The sequence below is a fragment of the Symphalangus syndactylus genome, chromosome 13 (assembly GCF_028878055.3).
Source record: "Symphalangus syndactylus isolate Jambi chromosome 13, NHGRI_mSymSyn1-v2.1_pri, whole genome shotgun sequence".
Lineage (NCBI taxonomy): Eukaryota > Metazoa > Chordata > Mammalia > Primates > Hylobatidae > Symphalangus > Symphalangus syndactylus.
The window spans coordinates 47,337,311-47,355,926 of NC_072435.2; the positions used below are offsets into that span (position 1 = coordinate 47,337,311).

General features: G+C 46.3%; 1 protein-coding gene and 1 non-coding gene across 2 annotated transcripts in view; both read right to left on the bottom strand.

Annotated features, from left to right (window-relative positions):
• LOC129459384 (zinc finger protein 85-like) overlaps positions 1 to 18,616 on the bottom strand; it is a 385,447-nt gene that overhangs the window by 187,514 nt on the left and 179,317 nt on the right.
• LOC129461408 (U6 spliceosomal RNA) lies at positions 12,575 to 12,681 on the bottom strand. The gene has a single exon (XR_008650542.1). It is a non-coding gene; the product is annotated as a U6 spliceosomal RNA (small nuclear RNA).

The window sequence follows — 18,616 nt, forward strand, 5'->3', positions numbered from 1 at the left end:
TAAATAAGTACTTTTTGATGGTGACAGAGTGATATCAATTTCTGAGGCCTCTATTCTGTTCCACTGGTCTACATATCTGTTTGGTACCAGTACCATGCTGTTTTGGTTCCTGTAGCCTTGTAGTATAGTTTGAAGTCAGGTAGCCTGATGTTTCCAGCTTTGTTCTTTTTGCCCAGTACTGTCTTGGCTGTGCAGGCTGTTTTTTGGTTCCATATGAAGTTTAACGTCGTTTTTTTCCAATTCTGTGAAGAAAATCAATGGTAGCTTGATGAGGATAGCATTGAATCAATAAAGTTACTTTGGGCACTATGGCCATTTTCATGATATTGATTCTTCCTATCCATGAGCATGGAATGCTTTCCCATTTGTTTGTCTCTTCTCATTTCCTTGAGCAGTGGTTTGTAGTTCTCCTTGAAGAAGTCCTTCATGTCCCTTGTAAGTTGTATTTTCCTGGGTATTTTATTCTCTTACTAGCAATTGTGAGTGGGAGTTCACTCATGATTTGGCTCTCTGTTTGTCTGTTATTAGTGTATAGGAATGCTTGTGATTTTTTGCACGTTGATTTTGTATTCTGAGACTTTACTGAAGTTGCTTATCAGCTTAAAGAGGTTTTGGGCTGAGAAGATGGGGTTTTCTAAATATGCAATCATGTCATCTGCAAACAGAGACAATTTGACTTCCTCTCTTCCTATTTTGATATGCTTTATTGCTTTCCCTTGCCTGATTGCCCTGGCCAGAACTTCCAATACTATGTTGAATAGGAGTGGTGACAGAGGGCATCCTTGTCTTGTGCCGGTTTTCAAAGGACTGTTTATTCATCTTAATTTAAAATACAGTGGTTTTTGAACAATTCAAGTACCATTAGACTATTAAAAACTTCATGAGCCATACAAATGTCAACTGCATTTTCAGAATTATGAGAACTTAGAAAAAGTAAACTAAACACATGAAGTGTAGTTAAAAACATACTAAACTACTTTGTATTTGCCCTTGTGATGAGAATCATCTTTATTCATTTTGGAACAAACAGGAAATGCTGTGGTGGTAACTTGCTGAGTGGTGACTGTGATGATATTTACTGTCCTTGGGATGGTGGCATCCAGTGGACCAGAATCGTCAGCACCTTAACATGGTCACTGCTGTTTATTCTCTTGTGTCATTCATTTCCCAGACTCCTTCATCAATTTCATTTCTGTCATTGAGTGAATGATTTTGCACTGCTTTAGCATCTGCCTTTGATTTCTGCTAATTTTCTTTGTTCATTTTTCTTGTCCATCTCTGGTGGCTGCTTTGCTATTCAACTCTGAGGAGTTCGTGCTGCTTCACCCTCAGCTGCTCCAACAGTCCGTCCATTTGCCTCAAGCTCTCTGGCAGGGTCTCCAGGTTCTTCTGCATCTGGTGTCTGAGATTTATCAGCAGGAGCTTGTTTTCAGTGACCACAGCTACCGCTGTCTCCTGCCAGTGCGGTGGCTTCTACAAGAGCCGAAGTGCCCATGCCCGGGAACACCTTGGTTATAAACCTTGGTCATGGTCCAGTTTGGTGCGCAAAAACCCGATGTCAACCAGAGAATTTTGCGCAGATGGGTGAGCGTTCCTTGGCACATGGGGCAGTTCCCCCATCATCTCTGTGCTGCCACCTCCCCTTACACAAAGGATGGTGTAGGGGTCTGATGACACCGTGGAAGAGTCCAGGGAGTTAGGAGGGCCTGGGCCAGGGAGCCTCAGGCCCAGAGCATGGCAGTGCCCCTCACACCTAAGCAGACATCAGCCACTGCCACATCGGGGAGGACAGAGGAGCCCAGGCTCCCCCAGCCAGCCTCACTCTAAGCCAGCAGAGGAAAAAAATTATTTCTTTTTTTTTTTTTTTTAAGTGAGACAGAGTCCCGCTCTGTCACCCAGGCTGGAGTGCAGTGGCACAATCTAGGCTCACTGCAACCTCTGCTTCCTGGGTTGAAGTGATTCTCCTGCCTCAGCCTCCCAAGCAACTGGTACTACAGCTGCCCACCACCACGCCTGGCTAATTTTTGTACTTTTAGTAGAGATGGGGTTTCACCATGTTTGCCAGGCTGGTCTCGAACTCCTGACCTTGTGATCACCCCACCTCAGCCTCCCAAATTGCTAGGATTACAGGCATGAGCCACCCCGCCTGGCTGAAAAAAAATTATTTTCTAAAAAACAAAAAATAGTATAAAAAATAATATGCAGAAGAACTTGCATATCTAACCTAATCAAATTTTTATTCTTTTCTTTTTCTTTTTATTTCTGCCTTTTCCACTTAAATTGTGCTCTCCTGAAGTGATGTTCCATCCTCACGTGGGAATTTAAAAGTAATTATAATGGTCACAAATTTAGAAACTAAAAAACTTTAATATATTTTTACCCACAAGTGCTGGTTTAACATTAAACTTTCAGTAGTGCTTTCTGAATTCTACACTTTATTTTCTATTTGATTCTGTTAACTAAAATATAGGAAATAAAAATAAAATCTTGATTTGCAGAGTTTCAGTTTACAAAGAATATGTATTCATTCTTTTAAAATAAATGTGTGTTGAGCACACACGATATGCCAAACATTTGGTAGCCTTAGAAAATAGAGGACAGGCAGGGTGGCTTACGCCTGTAATCCCAGAAGTTTGAGAGGCCAAGGCGGGAGGATCACCTGAGGTCAGGTGTTCAAGACCAGCCTGGCCCACCTGGTGAAACCCCATCTCTACTAAAAATACAAAAATTAGCCAGATGTGGTGGCATGCATCTGTAATTCAGCCGAGATCACACCACTGGACTCCAGCCTGGAAGACCGAGTGAGACCCCGACTCAAAAAAAAAAAAAAAAAAGATTACTTAAGTCGTCTAATAGTTCAATGCATGCACTTAATCCTTGTTCTGCTTAGTATTCATGAATATTTCAGCTCTCCATGAGTTCTGAATTTTTTTCCTCTACTCTGATGTCACAGTCTCCAAAGTTATCAGAAACTTGCATTCAAGACCACCTGTTAGAGTTTTATAGCTGATTATAAAACCTTCTAAAGAGGACCACAACAATTGTCTGTGAATGACAAAAAGTTTTAAGGCAACCAAAGTCAAAGACACAATTGACAAGGAAATTTGTTACCTCTGTGGCAATAATTTAACATAACAATTATAATTACTGCTAATAATGTACACTAAGTCATATAAGAATTATAGGAGTTTCCCATAATTTTGGAACAAATATCAATAATATATTTATACAAACACAGCCCCAAAAAAACCAAACACCATTTCATATTCAACAATGCTCTCTGTATAATTTTTATAAGAAATAACAAAATTATGTCATTTTTAAACTTTAGGGAGCATAATATTTTAAAGGATTATGTAAGAAAAATACATAATTTATAATTTGATTTTGGAAAGTTTGATGGAACTTTGTTCCGCAGAAAGAATCTCAGTCAAATATCAAAGGTTTAAAACACTTGATGTCACAGGTCATTGTAAAATAAGTCATTAATTTGACCAAAGTAATAAAGATTTCAAAAACAAAAAAGAAAAAAACCTTCATTCTTTGGGAGAGAAGACTTAATTTTCCAAACAATAATCTCCAATGAAACAGCATAAAACCAATTAAATTTGTTTTGCAAAATGTTATGAACAATCTATAAAATTCTAACCTTGACCATAAGATATAACTTCTATAAGCCTTTATTAAGGAGTCAGTTAATGCTTCAAGAAAACCTTGTTAATCTAACACTGGGGCCCCTATTCTGGTCTTGCATTAGTATGCCTTTGACATTCTGATTAATGTATAGAAAAACTGAACTTACTTTATCTCTCAAGATCAGTTCTTACAATCTCGCATGCCCACCTCTTTTGTGATAGTCTCTGGGCCTTGAGGAGTTGAAGAGCTTGAATTTCATCTCATCTGCGGAGAAGGTGGCTCATGGTTGGGCTATTTTCATCTAGGAGAGTATTCCAGGCCAGACCCTACTTAACCTAAAATTATTAAAAAGGTCAGAATCTAATTTGAAAATTATTTAAGTTCAAATATTAAGGATAGCCACCAAATAACAGATTTAAGTAGCCCTGAATATATCTTCCAATTAGTAGCCATTACAAGTCGGTCTTTTTTGAAACAGTGCGAAGGCAGTTTCTAAGTTGTTTACCAAGGACTGACATTGAAATTATTGGTAAATTGATTGGGTATTGATTGGCTATATATATATTTGTTTTACATATTTTATGAAAAATGAAATAATGGTTGAGACAGCTAGTCAGAAACAAAATGTCTTTAAACAATTGCCCCTGTGCACGGATGTGGGGTAAGATTGAAGTCTCATACTCTCATCTCTCTGGGCTTGATAAATTGTGCAGAACTCAAACAGTGGAAACTGCTCTGAGCTACTTTTCTCACCACCTTGCTCAGGACACATAAACTCCTTCGGTGGGCAGATCACCTGAGGTCAGGAGTTCGAGACCAGCCTGGCCAACATGGTGAAACCTCGTCTCTACTAAAAATACAAAAATTAGCCAGGCGTGGTGGCAGGCGCCTTAATCCCAGCTACTTGGGAGGCAGAAGCAGGAGAATCGTTTGAACTCAGGAGGCGGAAGTTGCAGTGAGCCGAGATCGAGCCATTGCACTCAAGCATGGGGGACAAGAGTGAGACTTCTCTCAAAAAAAAAAAAAAAAAAAAGAAATAAGAAAAAAAACTCTTTAACTTAAAAACACACACAACTTCAGAGAAAACATATCTGAGACCCAGCATCTATAGCCTGGCTGATTGCTGTCAGTATCCCCCCTTTACTAAGCCAGTCTTTAAATGCTAGATTAGATGGCTGTTGTATAAATCCTCAGATATCACTTAAAAAAAAAATCACGGGGCATAGAGAAAAGACAGGAAATATGTCCCACTTGAAGGAGCAAAATAATATCCAGAAATTGGATCTTAAGAAATGAAGTTTTTGCATATCTGATAAAGAATTCAAAATATTTGGCCGGGCACGGTGGCTCATTCCTATAATCCCAGCATTTTGGGAATCTGAGGCAGGTGGATCACGAGGTCAGGAGTTCGAGACCAGCCTGGCCAATGTGGTGAAACCTGGTCTCTACGAAAAATACAAAATAATCAGCGGGCGCGGTGGCTCATGCCTGTAATCCCAGCACTTTGGGAGGCCAAGGCGGGCGGATCACAAGGTCAGGAGATTGAGACCACCCTGGCTAACATGGTGAAACCCCGTCTCCACTGAAAAAAAATACAAAAAAACCGGGCGTGGTGGTGGGTGCCTGTAGTCCCAGCTACTTGGAGGCTGAGGCAGGAGAATGGCATGAACCTGGGAGGCAGACCTTGCAGTGAGCCCAGATCGCACCACTGCACTCCAGCCTGGGCAACAGAGCGAGACTCTATCTCAAAAAAATAAATAAATAATCATCATCGTCATCTTAGCATGCTCAATGAACAAAAATAGACCACAAATAGACAACTAAATGAGATTTAGAAATAATGAGTGAAATGAAATGTCAAAGATATAAAACTTTTTTAATTTTTAATTTATTTTTTTTAGACCGAGTCTCGCTCTGTTGCCCAGGCTGGAATGCAATGGCGCGATTTCAGCTCACTGCAACCTCTGCCTCCCGGGTTCAAGTGATTCTCCTGCCTCAGCCTCATGAGTAGCTGGGATTACAGGCACCTGCCACTGCGCCTGGCAATTTTTGTATTTTTAGTAGAGAAAGGGTTTCACCATCTTGGCCAAGCTGGTCTTGAACTCCTGACCAGCAGGTGGAACTTGTGATCCACCTGCCACAGCCTCCCAAAGTGCTGGGATTACAGGCATGAGCCACCATGCCCAGCCAGCAGGTAGGTTTTCTTGTAGACAGAATGAAAGCAAGGAAAGCTGGAATAAGCCCAGCCCTATCAGGCACCCTAAAGGCTGCCTGGGGTTGCCTGCAAGGCCATCTAGCCTTCTGCCTCCTGGCAGGCTGCCAAGCACCTTTTTCTGGTCTCTTTGAGACTTTGATTTCCTGGAAGGAGAGGGCCCTCCTTTCCACTGGGCTCAGTGGCCAGGGCCATCCAGCTTCCCACCCTCCACTAACAACCGTGGGGTGCCCTCCTGGGCACACACTGCCCAATTATGGCCCTTCTCAGGCAGAAGCTCATTTGTCTTACACTTTCAGCCTGCTGGGGCTTACAAGTTATCAGTGCTGTTATTAAGATAGAGAAATGAGGTGGGAAAGTTGCTTTAAAAATCTTCCATAATCTTACTATGGAAATCACCAGCGCAGATGCCAGCACAGGTGGGGCTGCTGAGGATGCTGGGGGAGAGTTCCCAGCCTGTCCTGGCAGCCAGTTCTTTCCAGGGATGGCTGATGCCCCAGCTCCTGAGAGAAGCAGGTAGACATCTCTGCAAGGAACTGCGGGGTGCAGCTCAGGACAGCCAAGCCCCACTGGTGGTGGAGTGGGGCTACCTCCCATCAGGCTGTGTCTCTTCCACAGCAGACCCTTGGAGCCAGGAGGTGATTTACAGTGTGTGCAAGGCAGTAAGCTCCATCAGCTGCACGGCCTTCAACACTCACTTCAACATTCACTTCAACTCTGATATCTCACCACAGAAGCAGTGGGGACTGTCCTGTGCAGAAGCCCTGCAAAGTGGGACAGAGCCTCATGTGGCGGGGGGTGGGGGGGCGAGGAGGGGTTCGGGGTCCTCGGTGCTGGTTGGCCTGTCTGCCCATCTGAGCACTGCTCCCTGGGAGTGTGCTCTGCAGGCCTCTTAAAGGAGGAGTCCCTGAGCACCTCCTTGCTCCTCCCCATTACATTACCAGTGACTACGCTGAGGTGGGCCTCGAGCACCCTCTAGGCTGTATCATCAAAGGTCTTTGGGCCTGGCCTGGCACTGAGGGATGGCAAATGAGGAGTCTGGAGTTTCATTGTCACCCTCTATGGTAGCAGGAAATGGGAGAGTCCAGGCCTGCAGGACTGGAACCCTGTCGAGGGAGTTAAGAGGCTGCTCACTTCCCCTCCGGGCCCCATGTGGAGGAGTGGATGGAGTCTAGGGAGACCCGGGGGAGTCACTTGTTCTGTCTGGGCTTCCCCCCGTTCCACCCTTTGTTAACCATTTCCTTGGGAGAGCTCAGGAAACTCCCGTGCTCTAGTGAGGCGGGGCCTCCCCTCACAGGGTATTGGTGAGGAGGCGTTCAGAGACTCTGTGAGTGAGAAGCAATCACAGCGCCTGACAAGTACCTGTGGGAGCTGTCATCCTCTGTAACCACCATGTGGCCTTGTGGTGTTCAGGCTGCCTGTCCTGTCCTAAGGCTTGGTGGGGCTTTTTGGGGGTCAGCTGCTTTAGGGTCCCACTCTCTCCTCAATCAAAGTGGCTGTTTTTGTGTTTGTTTGTTTATGGGTTTTAAAAGACCTAATATTTCATTTATGGTAGTTTCAGACTTGCATGTGTGTATTTGTATAGATTTTATTAGAAGGAAAAGGACTTAAGACAACATTTTTAGAAGGTCTCCGTGGCGCATAGAGTTCCATGTCACAACAGCTGATGTTGACCTCCTTCTGTTGCCTTTGTGCAAAGTATAAATAGAAAGTGCAAGCCAGAGGTGCCGAGGCTCAGTGTCTAGAGCTGAGCCACTTGGGCTTGCTTGCTGGCCGGCAGCCACGTGGACTCTGGGTGTGAGGTGTTGCCCATCCTGGATCAACAGCCCCCACCCCTCTCCCCAGGTCCTGAGTAACCAACACAAGGCAGTGCTAATAAGCAGGTGAGAGATGGACATCGAGCACCCCAGTACCACCCAGGAAGATTTGAATGCCATTTGGGCTCAGGCTGTGTGGGGGTAGGGGCCGTGTGGGGGTAGGAGCTTGTCATGGTGCCACCGACAGATGCCCCAGCCCTCTGCTGCTTCCCCAGCAGCCAGCTGTCCATGGCCCTGAGCCTGTCACACCATGCCTGCTACCTCATGCTGTCCATGTTTGATGAAAACCATCCCAAGATGGTGCTGCTGGATGTGAGTGCTCGAAAGGGAGCAACACCATTGTCCTAGGAGATTATGAGCTGACCAGATCCCTCCTGACTGCCCCCCAGGACAAGTGGGGGCTGGTGCTGCATTGAACGATGCCCCCCGCCAGGAGATGTGTTTGCACTGGCTCAATGAATATACAATGCAGAGGCATAAATGAAGACACTTGGATGGTGTATGTGGACATCAGCTTGCAGCTGGAAAAAGGTGCCTCTCAGGTCCCTCATTCTTCCTAGCAACTGTGGAATGTGTCCATGCCAATGAGTGTATAGATATGTCCTTCTTAAATTGTACACAACTCCAGGTCAGTTCCGAGTGAATGACATGCAGATGGGATTTCTCAGGTTGTTTGTATGCTTCATATTATGGCTGCTGCTTTTGCTGCCACTACTCCCAGGCCCAACCTGGTTTGAAGTTCAGGCTTTAAGTAAAAAAGATGGAGGGCCTCCTTGTGTTCTGGGATGGAAAGTCAGAGACCTGTGGTAGGGCTAGGGGTTTGGGTACACTTTAGTTTTGTGGCAGGATGAGAACTGCAGTGATTATAATTGTGATTGTCCTGGCCTGGTTGTAACTCTGGGTGACAGGGAGGGATTCAGCAGTGGTGGTCCCCCAGACATCCATGAGCCTAGGCCTGGCCTGCCTGCCCTCAGGACCAGCAAAAAGCCAACACCACAGGCTCTAACTTGCCTCCCTACTCCCTGCACCCCAGATGGGAATACCTTGGAGGCTACAATCTGAATGTATTATTCTCCCTGTCTTAACCGGACCTCCCTTACACACACTGAGGGTAGAGTAGGTTTGGGGCCTGGGGAGAACCAGGGCTGAATCATGAATCGTGGGGGAATGCTAAAGATACAGGAGTGGTTGTCACCGCTCTGTTGAGCCCAGCTTCCTACCTGGTCCTGGTCACACAGCCCCTTAGACAGAGACTAGCTGTGGGGGTAGTTAGGGATTCCTATAGGCCCAGGCTGCTCTCTGTCCCCACCTGCCTGTGCTACTTCTCTTGCCTGCTGTCAGAGCCCTAACATGGAGAAGGAGGTTGCCACCCCGTGAGCCTGAGGGAGCTGTGTCTGACTGGGGCTTCTGCCTGGGGTTTTGCAAAAAGATACCTATGAATATGGTCTGCCTACATATCTTGTTTTTTTTTTTTTTGGAGACGGAGTCTTGCTCTGTGCCCAGGCTGGAGTGCAATGGCGTGATCTCAGCTCACTGCAAGCTCCGCCTCCCAGGTTCACGCCATTCTCCTGCCTCAGCCTCCCCAGTAGCTGGGACTACAGGTGCCCGCCACCATGCCCGGCTAATTTTTTTTTTTTTTTTGTATTTTTAGTAGAGACCGGGTTTCGCCGTGTTAGCCAGGATGGTCTCGATCTCCTGACCTCGTGATCCACCCGCCTTGGCCTCCCAAAGTGCTGGGATTACAGGTGTGAGCCACCGCGCCTGGCCGATATCTTGTTTTAGCAGGAGTGGCCATAAGCTAGCAAGTGGAGCATCCCCACAGCTGATTAATAACATTTTCTTGTTTTTAATCCATCATATTTTCATATCACATTAGAATAAAGTAAGTTTTTATAAACTGCTGCTCCAGCCTCACCTGTGTGTTTTGTAACCCAGTCTGATTTGATTGTGAGGACTGTTGTCAGAAATGTTGCTAAGAGAGAAATATGTATAAATTAGCTCATATTTAAGGTTATGCTTATAATGCCACTTGAGTGGGAAGTAAGAGTGTGGCGTCACAGGGACTCAGCTGGGGTTCACCCACACCACTTACTAGGCTTATGAAAGTGTGGCACAGGTGAATATCACCTGTCATTGGTGACAGAAGAAAAAAGGCTAAGGCCGGGCGTGGTGCCTCATGCCTGTAATCCCAGCATTTTGGGAGGTCGTGGTGGGCTGATCACCTCAATCAGGAGTTCGAGACCAGTCTGGCCAACAAAGTGAAACCCTGTCTCTACTAAAAATACAAAAATTAGCTTGGCATGGTGGTGTGAGCCTGTAATCCCAGCTACTTGGGAGGCTGAGGCAGGAGAATCGCTTGAACCCCAGAGATGGAGTTGTAGTGAGCCAAGATTGTGCCACTGCACTCCAACTTGGGCAAGAGAGCGAACCTACATCTAAGAAAGAAAGAGAGAGAGAGGAAGGAAGGAAGGAAGGAAGGAAGGAAGGAAGGAAGGAAGGAGAAAGGAATGGAAAGGAAAGGAAAAGAAAAAGAAAAAAGGCTGGAGGGAAGGCCAGGTGGAGGAGAGATGCTAGGCTGTGGGGCTAAGCCCTGGGCATGCTGGACCTGTGAGGTCACTGAACACCTAACTGCCAAGGCACTTGCCCTTGTCAGGTCAGTTGAGGTAAGGGAATTAGGCAGCACTCTCCAGAAGTCCCACTGTGCTGGGAGAATGGAGGAGGGTCTACAACTTGCCATTCTAGGGTAGGTTTTAGAGCAAGCTGGGCTCTCTTGGAGAGCTAATGAGATGGGAGGAAGGCAATATTCCTGGTAGACCTGAGGGACAGAGCCTGTGAAGGAAGAGGGGGTGTGTGGAGATGGCCTGACCCTATAAGAGGGGAGTTCACAGCTATTATAGCTGGTGGCTGCTGCTCAGCCATCCCTCTCCAGAGCAGGCAGACACACACACACACACACACACACACACACACACACACACACACACACAGCCATCCCTCTCCGGAGCAGGCAGACACACACACACACGTACCTCTCACTCACCCAGGCTGGAATGCAGTGGCTGAATCATGGGTTACTGGAGCTCAACCTCTTAGGCTCAAGTGCTCTTTCCGCCTCAGCCTCTCAAGCAGCTGGGACTATAGGCATGCAACACCACACCTGGCCAATTAGCCTCGTGTGTAGCTAAATGCCCTCTGGAGTGTTTGGAGAGTCCTTCATGTCTTAGAAATTCTGAAAAAACAAACAAAAAAACAAATTCCAATCCTAATGTCTGTTAGTTCCTCTGAGCCAAGTGGGAAAAGATGTCCTTCACCTTGAAGTTTTAAGTGATACCCAAGGATAGCCACCAGTGTCTTGGCCATGGAAGCCTCCTGCGTGCTTCCTGCCCCCGGTTTGATTTGCAGCCTCATGGTTGTGTTGTCCTAAACATGCTTTCCTCTGGCCTTGTCCAGTGAATGTGGTTCACATGGTAAACACCACTTCTTGAGGGCGACACCATGTAAAGCTGAGAATGGATTGAATTTAGGTACATTGTAACTCCTTGTCACCTGAGAGGCCCATTTTTCTTGATTGATTGCTTAAGTGTATTAGTGCTGTCAGACATCTTTGGACAAATCAAATAACAAGGGGCTGTGGTTTTATAAAGGAAACAAAGCCTTTAAATGCCAAATCCTCTTTTTCTCCTCCATGTTTTTTTTAGGTGAAATATTTTCATTTTTCTTTTCTTTCCCTTTTTTTTTTTTTTTTTTTGAGACAGAGTTTCACTCTTGTTTTCCAGGCTGGAGTGCAGTGGCATGATCTCGGCTCACTGCAACCTCTGCCTCCTGGGTTTAAGTGATTCTCCTGCCTCAGCCTCCCTAGTAGCTGGGGTTACGGGCATGCGCCACCACGCCTGGCTAATTTTGTATTTTTAGTAGAGACGGGGTTTCACCATGTTGGCCAGGCTGGTCTCGAACTCCTAACCTCAGGTGATATGCCCACCAAGGCCTACCAAAGTGCTGGGATTATAGGCATGAGCCACCGTGCCCGGCCTCAATTTTTCTTTAAAAATGGGTATATAGTGGTATGTCAGCAGGCTTAGTGTGAGAATTGGCATGTGGCTGGGAGCGGTGGTTCACGCCTGTAATCCCAGCACTATGGGACGGTGAGGCAGGCAGATAACTCAGGAGTTCGAGACCAGACTGGCCAACATGGTGAAACCCCATCTCTACCATAAAATACAATAATTAGCCAGGCATGATGGTGGGCACCTGTAGCCCCAGCTACTTGGGAGGCTGAGGTGGGAGAATCACTTGAACTGAGGAGGCAGAGGTTGCAGTGAGCCAAGACTGCGCCACTGCACCCCAGCCTGGGCTACACAGTCAGACCCTGTCTCAAAAAAAAAAAAAAGAGAGAAAGAGAGAGAGAATTGGCATGAGCTAGGTTATGGTTCCTGTGTGGATGGGCAGTTTTTCAAAATAGAAAACCAAGTCTCACCCAGTTGTAGGAGCCACCTTTCTTTTTCTTTTTTTTTTTTTTTTTTTTTTTTTTGAGACAGAGTTTCACTCTTGTCACCCAGACTGGAGTGCAGTGGTGTGATCTTGGCTCACTGCAACCTCCGACTCCCGGTTTCAAGCGATTCTCCTGCCTCAGCCTCCCGAGTAGCTGAGATTACAGGTGCCCACCACCACGCCCAGCTAATTTTTGTATTTTTAGTAGAGACAAGGTTTCACCATGTTGGCCAGGGTGGTCTCAAACTCCTGACCTCAGGTGATTCCCGCCCACCTCGGCCTCCCAAAGTGCTGGAATTACAGGTGTGAACCACCACGCCCAGCCCACACTCACCTTTCTTCACACACCCGCAACCCCCATGGTCTTTCACTTTTTTCTGTGCTTGAAATTTTTTTAACATATATTTTTTTTTATTTTTTTTTAAATATGGAACTCTTCACGAATTTGCATGTCATCCTTGCACAGGGGCCATGCTAATCTTCTCTGTATCGTTCTAATTTTAGTATATGTGCTGCCAAAGCGAGCACACATATTATTTTTTATAATAAATTATATAACACACACACACACACACACACACACACACAGAGGTCTCACTCTGTCACCCAGGCTGGAGTGCAGTGGCTGAATCATGGGTTACTGCACCCTCAAACTCTTAGACTCAAGTGATTTTTCCACCTCAGACTCTCGAGTAGCTGGGACTATAGGCATGCAACACCACACCTGGCCGATTTTAAAATTTTTTTGTAGGGACTGAGGCTTACAATGTTGCCCAGACTGGTCTTAAACTCCTGGGCTTAAGTGATCATTTCATGTTGGCCTGCCTCCCAGTGTTTGGATAACAGGTGTGAGCCATCAAGCCCAGGCAAAAAAAAAAAATTTTTTTTTTTTTGATACGGAGTCTCACTCTGTTGCTCAGGCTAGAGTGCAGTTGCCTGATCTCAGCTCACCACAACCTCCGCCTCCCAGGTCCAAGTGATTCTCCTGTCTCAGACTCCCAAGTAGCTGAGACTACAGGTGCCTGCCACCATGCCCAGCTAATTTTTGTATTTTTAGTAGAGACGGGGTTTCACTATGTTGGCCAGGCTGGTCTCAAACTCCTAACCTCGTGATCTGCCCACCTCGGCCTCCCAAAGTGCTGGAATCACGCACAGGCGTGAGCCACCGTGCCTGGCCTCAAAAATATATTTTTTAAAATTTTACTTTTTTTTGAGACAAAGTTTTTCTCTTGTTGCCAAGGCTGGAGTGCAATGGCATGATCTGGGCTCACTGCAACCTCTATCTTCCAGATTCAAGCGATTCTCCTGCCTCAGCCTCCTGAGTAGCTGGGATTACAAGCATGTGCCACCATGCCCGGCTATTTTTTGTATTTTTAGTAGAGGTGGGTTTTCACCATGTTGCCCAAGGTGGTCTTGAACTCCTGACCTCAGGTGATCCACCCGCCTCGGCCTCCCAAAGCACTGGGATTACAGGTGTGAGCCACTGCACCTGGCCCTCAAAAATATTTTTTAAAGAACTGTTACAACCAAATAATGAGCTATGATTGTGCCACTGCACTCCAGCCTGAGCAACAGAGACTCCGTATCAAAAAAAAAAAAAATTTTTTTTTGCCTGGGCTTGATGGCTCACACCTGTTATCCAAACACCTTATCACCAGAGTGAGACCTTGTCTCCAAAAACAAAACACAAAAACTTATAACAAAATTGAACTAATAAGGCTGTGTCATCTGTGTCCCCTCCCTGCCCTCCAAGCTATCACTGTTAAATATAATGTGTATTGAGAAAACTGTTAGATATTATTAAAGAATTCCTGACCAGGCGCGGTGGCTCACTCCTGTAATCCCAGCACTTTGGGAGACTGAGGCGGGTGGATCAGGAGGTCAGGAAATCGAGACCATCCTGGCTAACATGGTGAAACCCCGTCTCTACTAAAAATCCCTAAAAAAAAAAAAAATTTAGCGGGGCATCGTGGCGGGCGTCTGTAGTCCTAGCTACCCGGGGGGCTGAGGCAGGAGAATGGCGTGAACTTGGGAGGCAGAGGTTGCAGTGAGCTGAGATCGTGCCACTGCACTCCAGCCTGGGCGACAGAGCGAGACTCCGTCTCAAAAAAAAAAAATTCCTGTATATCCTCCAGTTGAAAAGAAGGTGTTCTGATGTGGCTCAGGTGTTTTCTGATCCCTACCTCCAGGGTCTAAACTAGCAAATCAAATCAAGACACCTACAGAGAACCGTTGGCCATTTTCTTTTTTTTTCTTTCTTTTTTTTTTTTTTGAGATGGATTTTCACTCTTGTTGCCCAGGCTGGAGTGCAATGGCGCGATCTCGGCTCACTGCAACCTCTGCCTCTCAGGTTCAAGCAATTCTCCTGCCTCAGCCTCCCTAGTAGCTGGGATTACATGCATGCACCACCACGCCTGGCTAATTGTATTTTTAGTAGAGACGGGGTTTCTCCATGTTGAGGCTGGTTTCGAACTTCTGACCTCAGGTGATCCGCCCGCCTCGGCCTCCCAAAGTCCTGGGATTACAGGTGTGAGCCACAGCGCCCGGCCTGGCCATTTTCAAATAGAAAATGAAACACACCCGTTAATGAAAGCAATCCAGTAATTTTCAAAAGGAGAAGTCAGACTGAGATGCAGCGCAGTCAGGGCACAATTACCCCAAGGATGGCCGCTTCACACAAAATGCTTGAGGAGCCTTTCTAAGATGAGCATATTTGGCCAAAATAATTCATGCTTATTCATTCCCAGCCCCCTCTGCCCACCCTCCGCCCCCCGCCCGCCAATTCCTAATGGCCATCCCACGATGTGGTCAGCAGTGTGGTACAGCGTGGTGAGAGAGGGGCTCAGGGATGGGATAAAGGTTTTTCCTGCATTATCAAAATGATTAAAAAGTTGTTAAAAAGTGTCCAAATTTTCTTTTTACCCTTAAATAGCTACTAAGATGCATTATACAAGCAGACCCAGGTAAGGGAAAGAGCAAGTGCATTTCAAGCCTCAGCTCACTTCTTAATTAGCTGTAATTCCCTGGGCAGGTGACCCTGCCTACTTGAGCCTGTTTGCCTGCCCATAAAATGAACTAATACTGGGGAAAGTGGGGCTCGGAGGTGGGTCCTGAAGCTTTATCCAATCAGTGGCGCTGGCGCGGGAACCGCCCAATCAGGCGCGGCGTTGGAGAGGAGGGCGTGGCTTCCGGCATTTGGCGGGCCCTTTGTCTCTCGCTCCTGCCAGAGCTTGAGTTTCCCGTCTCTGCTGTTCTGCGTCCTCCACCTCGGGAGCCTCAGGTGACTTTGTCAGAGCCGTGGGTGTGCGGGGTTGAGCATCCCGAGATGGGAGAGCGGCCTGTGAAGCCAGCTGGACCGGCTTCCCCACAGTCCGCTTCTGGGTCGTCGACCTGAGTCCCCGCTGGCACAGCTCCGCCCCAGGTCACTCTGGCCGCAAGATGGCCGCTGGACTCGCAGCCAGGACCCCAGCGTCCCGCCCGTTTCTGCGCGGCGCCAGTCCGGAGCTCTCTGGGCACCTCTGCACCCGCAGTTCCGAGTATTTCCCAGCTTGTTCAGGGATGACAGGCGGGTCATCAGGGCAGAATCCCCACTCGGTGTGTGCGTTGGAGGGGCTGCTGCCCGTGGGGTCTTAAGTCTTTTCTGATGATTATTATTTTTTTGTGTGAGACGGAGTCTCATTCTTGTCGCCAGGCTGGAGTGCAGTGGCATGATCTCGGCTCACTGCAACCTCCGCCCCCTGGGCTCAAGCGATTCTCGAGCCTCAGCCTCACGAACATCTGGGATTACAGGCACCCGCCACCACGCCCTGCTAATTTTTTGTATTTTTAGTAGAGACGGGGTTTCACTGTGTTGGCCAGGCTGGTCTTGAACTCCTGACCTCAGATGGTCCGCCCGCCTCGGCCTCCGAAAGTGCTGGGATTAGAGGCGTGAGCCACCGCGCCGGGCCACAAATTTTTCTGCCGTCCTTTTCGTATTTATTAAATTTTCTCATTAGAGCCTATTATTGATTGTAATGCATTTTTCTGTGAAATTTTGCTGCCATTCATTGAATGCCAATGATTCAGAATGGCTGCTCTGCAACACTACCCACGGCTAAAAACCGTAGATACCTAAAGAATTATTTTTAATATCTATGTTGTATTCAGCATATTATGCGTTAAAATCTCTCTTGGCCGGGCGCGGTGGCTTACCCCTGTAATCCCAGCACTTTGGGTGGCCAAGGCGGGTGGATCACCTGAGGTCGGGAGACCAGCCTGGCCAACATGGTGAAACTCCGTCTCTACTAAAAGAAAAACAGAAAATTAGCCAGGCTTGGTGGTGGGTGACTGTAATCCCAGCTACTCGGGAAGCTAAGGCAGGAGAATCGCTTGAACTTGGTAGGCTGAGGTTGCAGTGAGCCAAGATCACGCCACTGCACTCCAGTATGGGTTACAAGAGCGAGACTCCGTCTCAAAAAAAATAAATAACATAAAATAAAATCTTATTTCTACATTAGTGTTTCTTTTTGAGGGGGTATTTTTTTTAGATCAGTTAATTGTATTTTAGCTTTCAAAGCTTGATATTATGAATCGAATGATAATTTTCAACTCTGTACAATTTTAGACAATGTGATGCTTAGTTTATATATGAATTAGCCATATGTCATCTATATAAATATCTGTGTTTTTCATCTGTGTTGCCACTACTTCGTTTATGACATACTTTTTCCATGGTTTTCGATGGTTATTCTGTCTGGGTGAGTAGTCAGGAAAATAATCTTAAATTCACAAGCTACTTATATTTTGAATCTGTATAATTATGTGAGAAGAACACTCTTTATTTGAAGGTAATGTTCGAAAAATGTTGTAATGTCTCTTATGTAGTCTTTAATTTTTTTTTTCTTTTGAGACTGAGTCTCTTTCTGTCGCTCAGGCTGGAGTGCAGTGGCACGATCTTGGCGAGACTCCATCTCAAAAAAAAAAAAAAAAAAAAAATTAAAGAGCTTCTGCACAGCAAAAGAAACTATCAACAGAATAAACAGATAACATACAGCATGGGAGAAAATTTTTCAAACTATGCATCCGTCGAAGGTCTAATCTCTAGCATCTATAAGAACTTAAACAAATTTACAATAGAAAAACAACAACCCCGGCTGTACGTGATGGCTCATGCCTGTAATTCTAGCACTTTGGGAGGTCGAGACGATTGGATCACTTGAGGTCAGGAGTTCAAGACCAGCCTGGCCAACGTGGCGAAACCCTGTCTCTACTAAAAGTATAAAAATTAGCTGGCGTGGTGGCGCTTGCCTGTAATCTCAGCTACTGGGGAGGCTGAGGCAGGAGAATCGCTTGAACCCAGGAGGCGGAAGTTGCAGTGAGCCAAAATCGCGCCACTGTACTCCAGCCTGTTGGAAAGAGTGAGACTCCATCTCAAAAAAAAAAAAAAAAAAGAAAAACAACAACTCCATAAAAAAGTGGATGAAATAGGGCCAGGCTCACTGGCTCACACCTGTAATTCCAGCACTTTGGGAGGCCAAGGCGGGTAGATCACTTGAGGTCAGGAGTTCAAGATCAGCCTAGCCAACATGGTAAAACCCCATCTCTTAAAAATACAAAATATTCCCGGGCACAGTGGCTCACGCCTGTAATCTCAGCACTTTGGGAGGCCAAGGCGGGCAGACCACCTGAGGTTGGGATTTCGAGACCATCTTGACCAACGTGGAGAAACTCCGTCTCTACTAAAAATACAATTAGCCCATGGTGGTGCATGTTTGTAATCCCAGCTACTCGGGAGGCTGAGACAGGAGAATCGCTTGAACCCGAGAGGCAGAGGTTGTGGTGAGCCAAGAGTGCACCATTGCACTCCAGCCTGGGCAGCAAGAGCGAAACTCCATCTCATGGTGTTGGACACCTGTAATCCCAGCCACTAGGGAGGCTGAGGCAAGAGAATTCCTTGAACCCGGGAGGCGGAGGTTGCAGTGAGCTGGGATCCAGCCTGGCTAACAGAGCAAGACTGCCTCTCAAAAAAAAAAAAAAAAAAAAAATTGGGGGAAGGACATGAACAGACGTGTACCAACAATCATATGAAAATAAGCTCAACATCACTGATTATTAAATCAATTCAAATCAAAACCACAACGAGATACCATCTCATGCCTGTTAGGCTATTTTTAATAAGTTAAAGAAATAACATGCTGGCGAGGTTGTGGAGAAAAAGAAATGCTTGTATACTGTTGGTGGGAGTGTAAATTACTTCAGCCGTTGTTGAAGACAGTGTGTTGATTTTTTTTTTTTTCTGAGACAGAGTTTTGCTCTTGTTGCCCAACCTGGAGTGCAGTCACACGATCTCAGCTCCCTACAACCTCCACCTCCCGGGTTTAAGCGATTCTCCTGCCTCAGCTGCCCGAGTAGCTGGGATTACAGGAACGTGCCACCACACCGGGCTAATTTTTGTATTTTTAGTAGAGACATGGTTTCGCCTCAT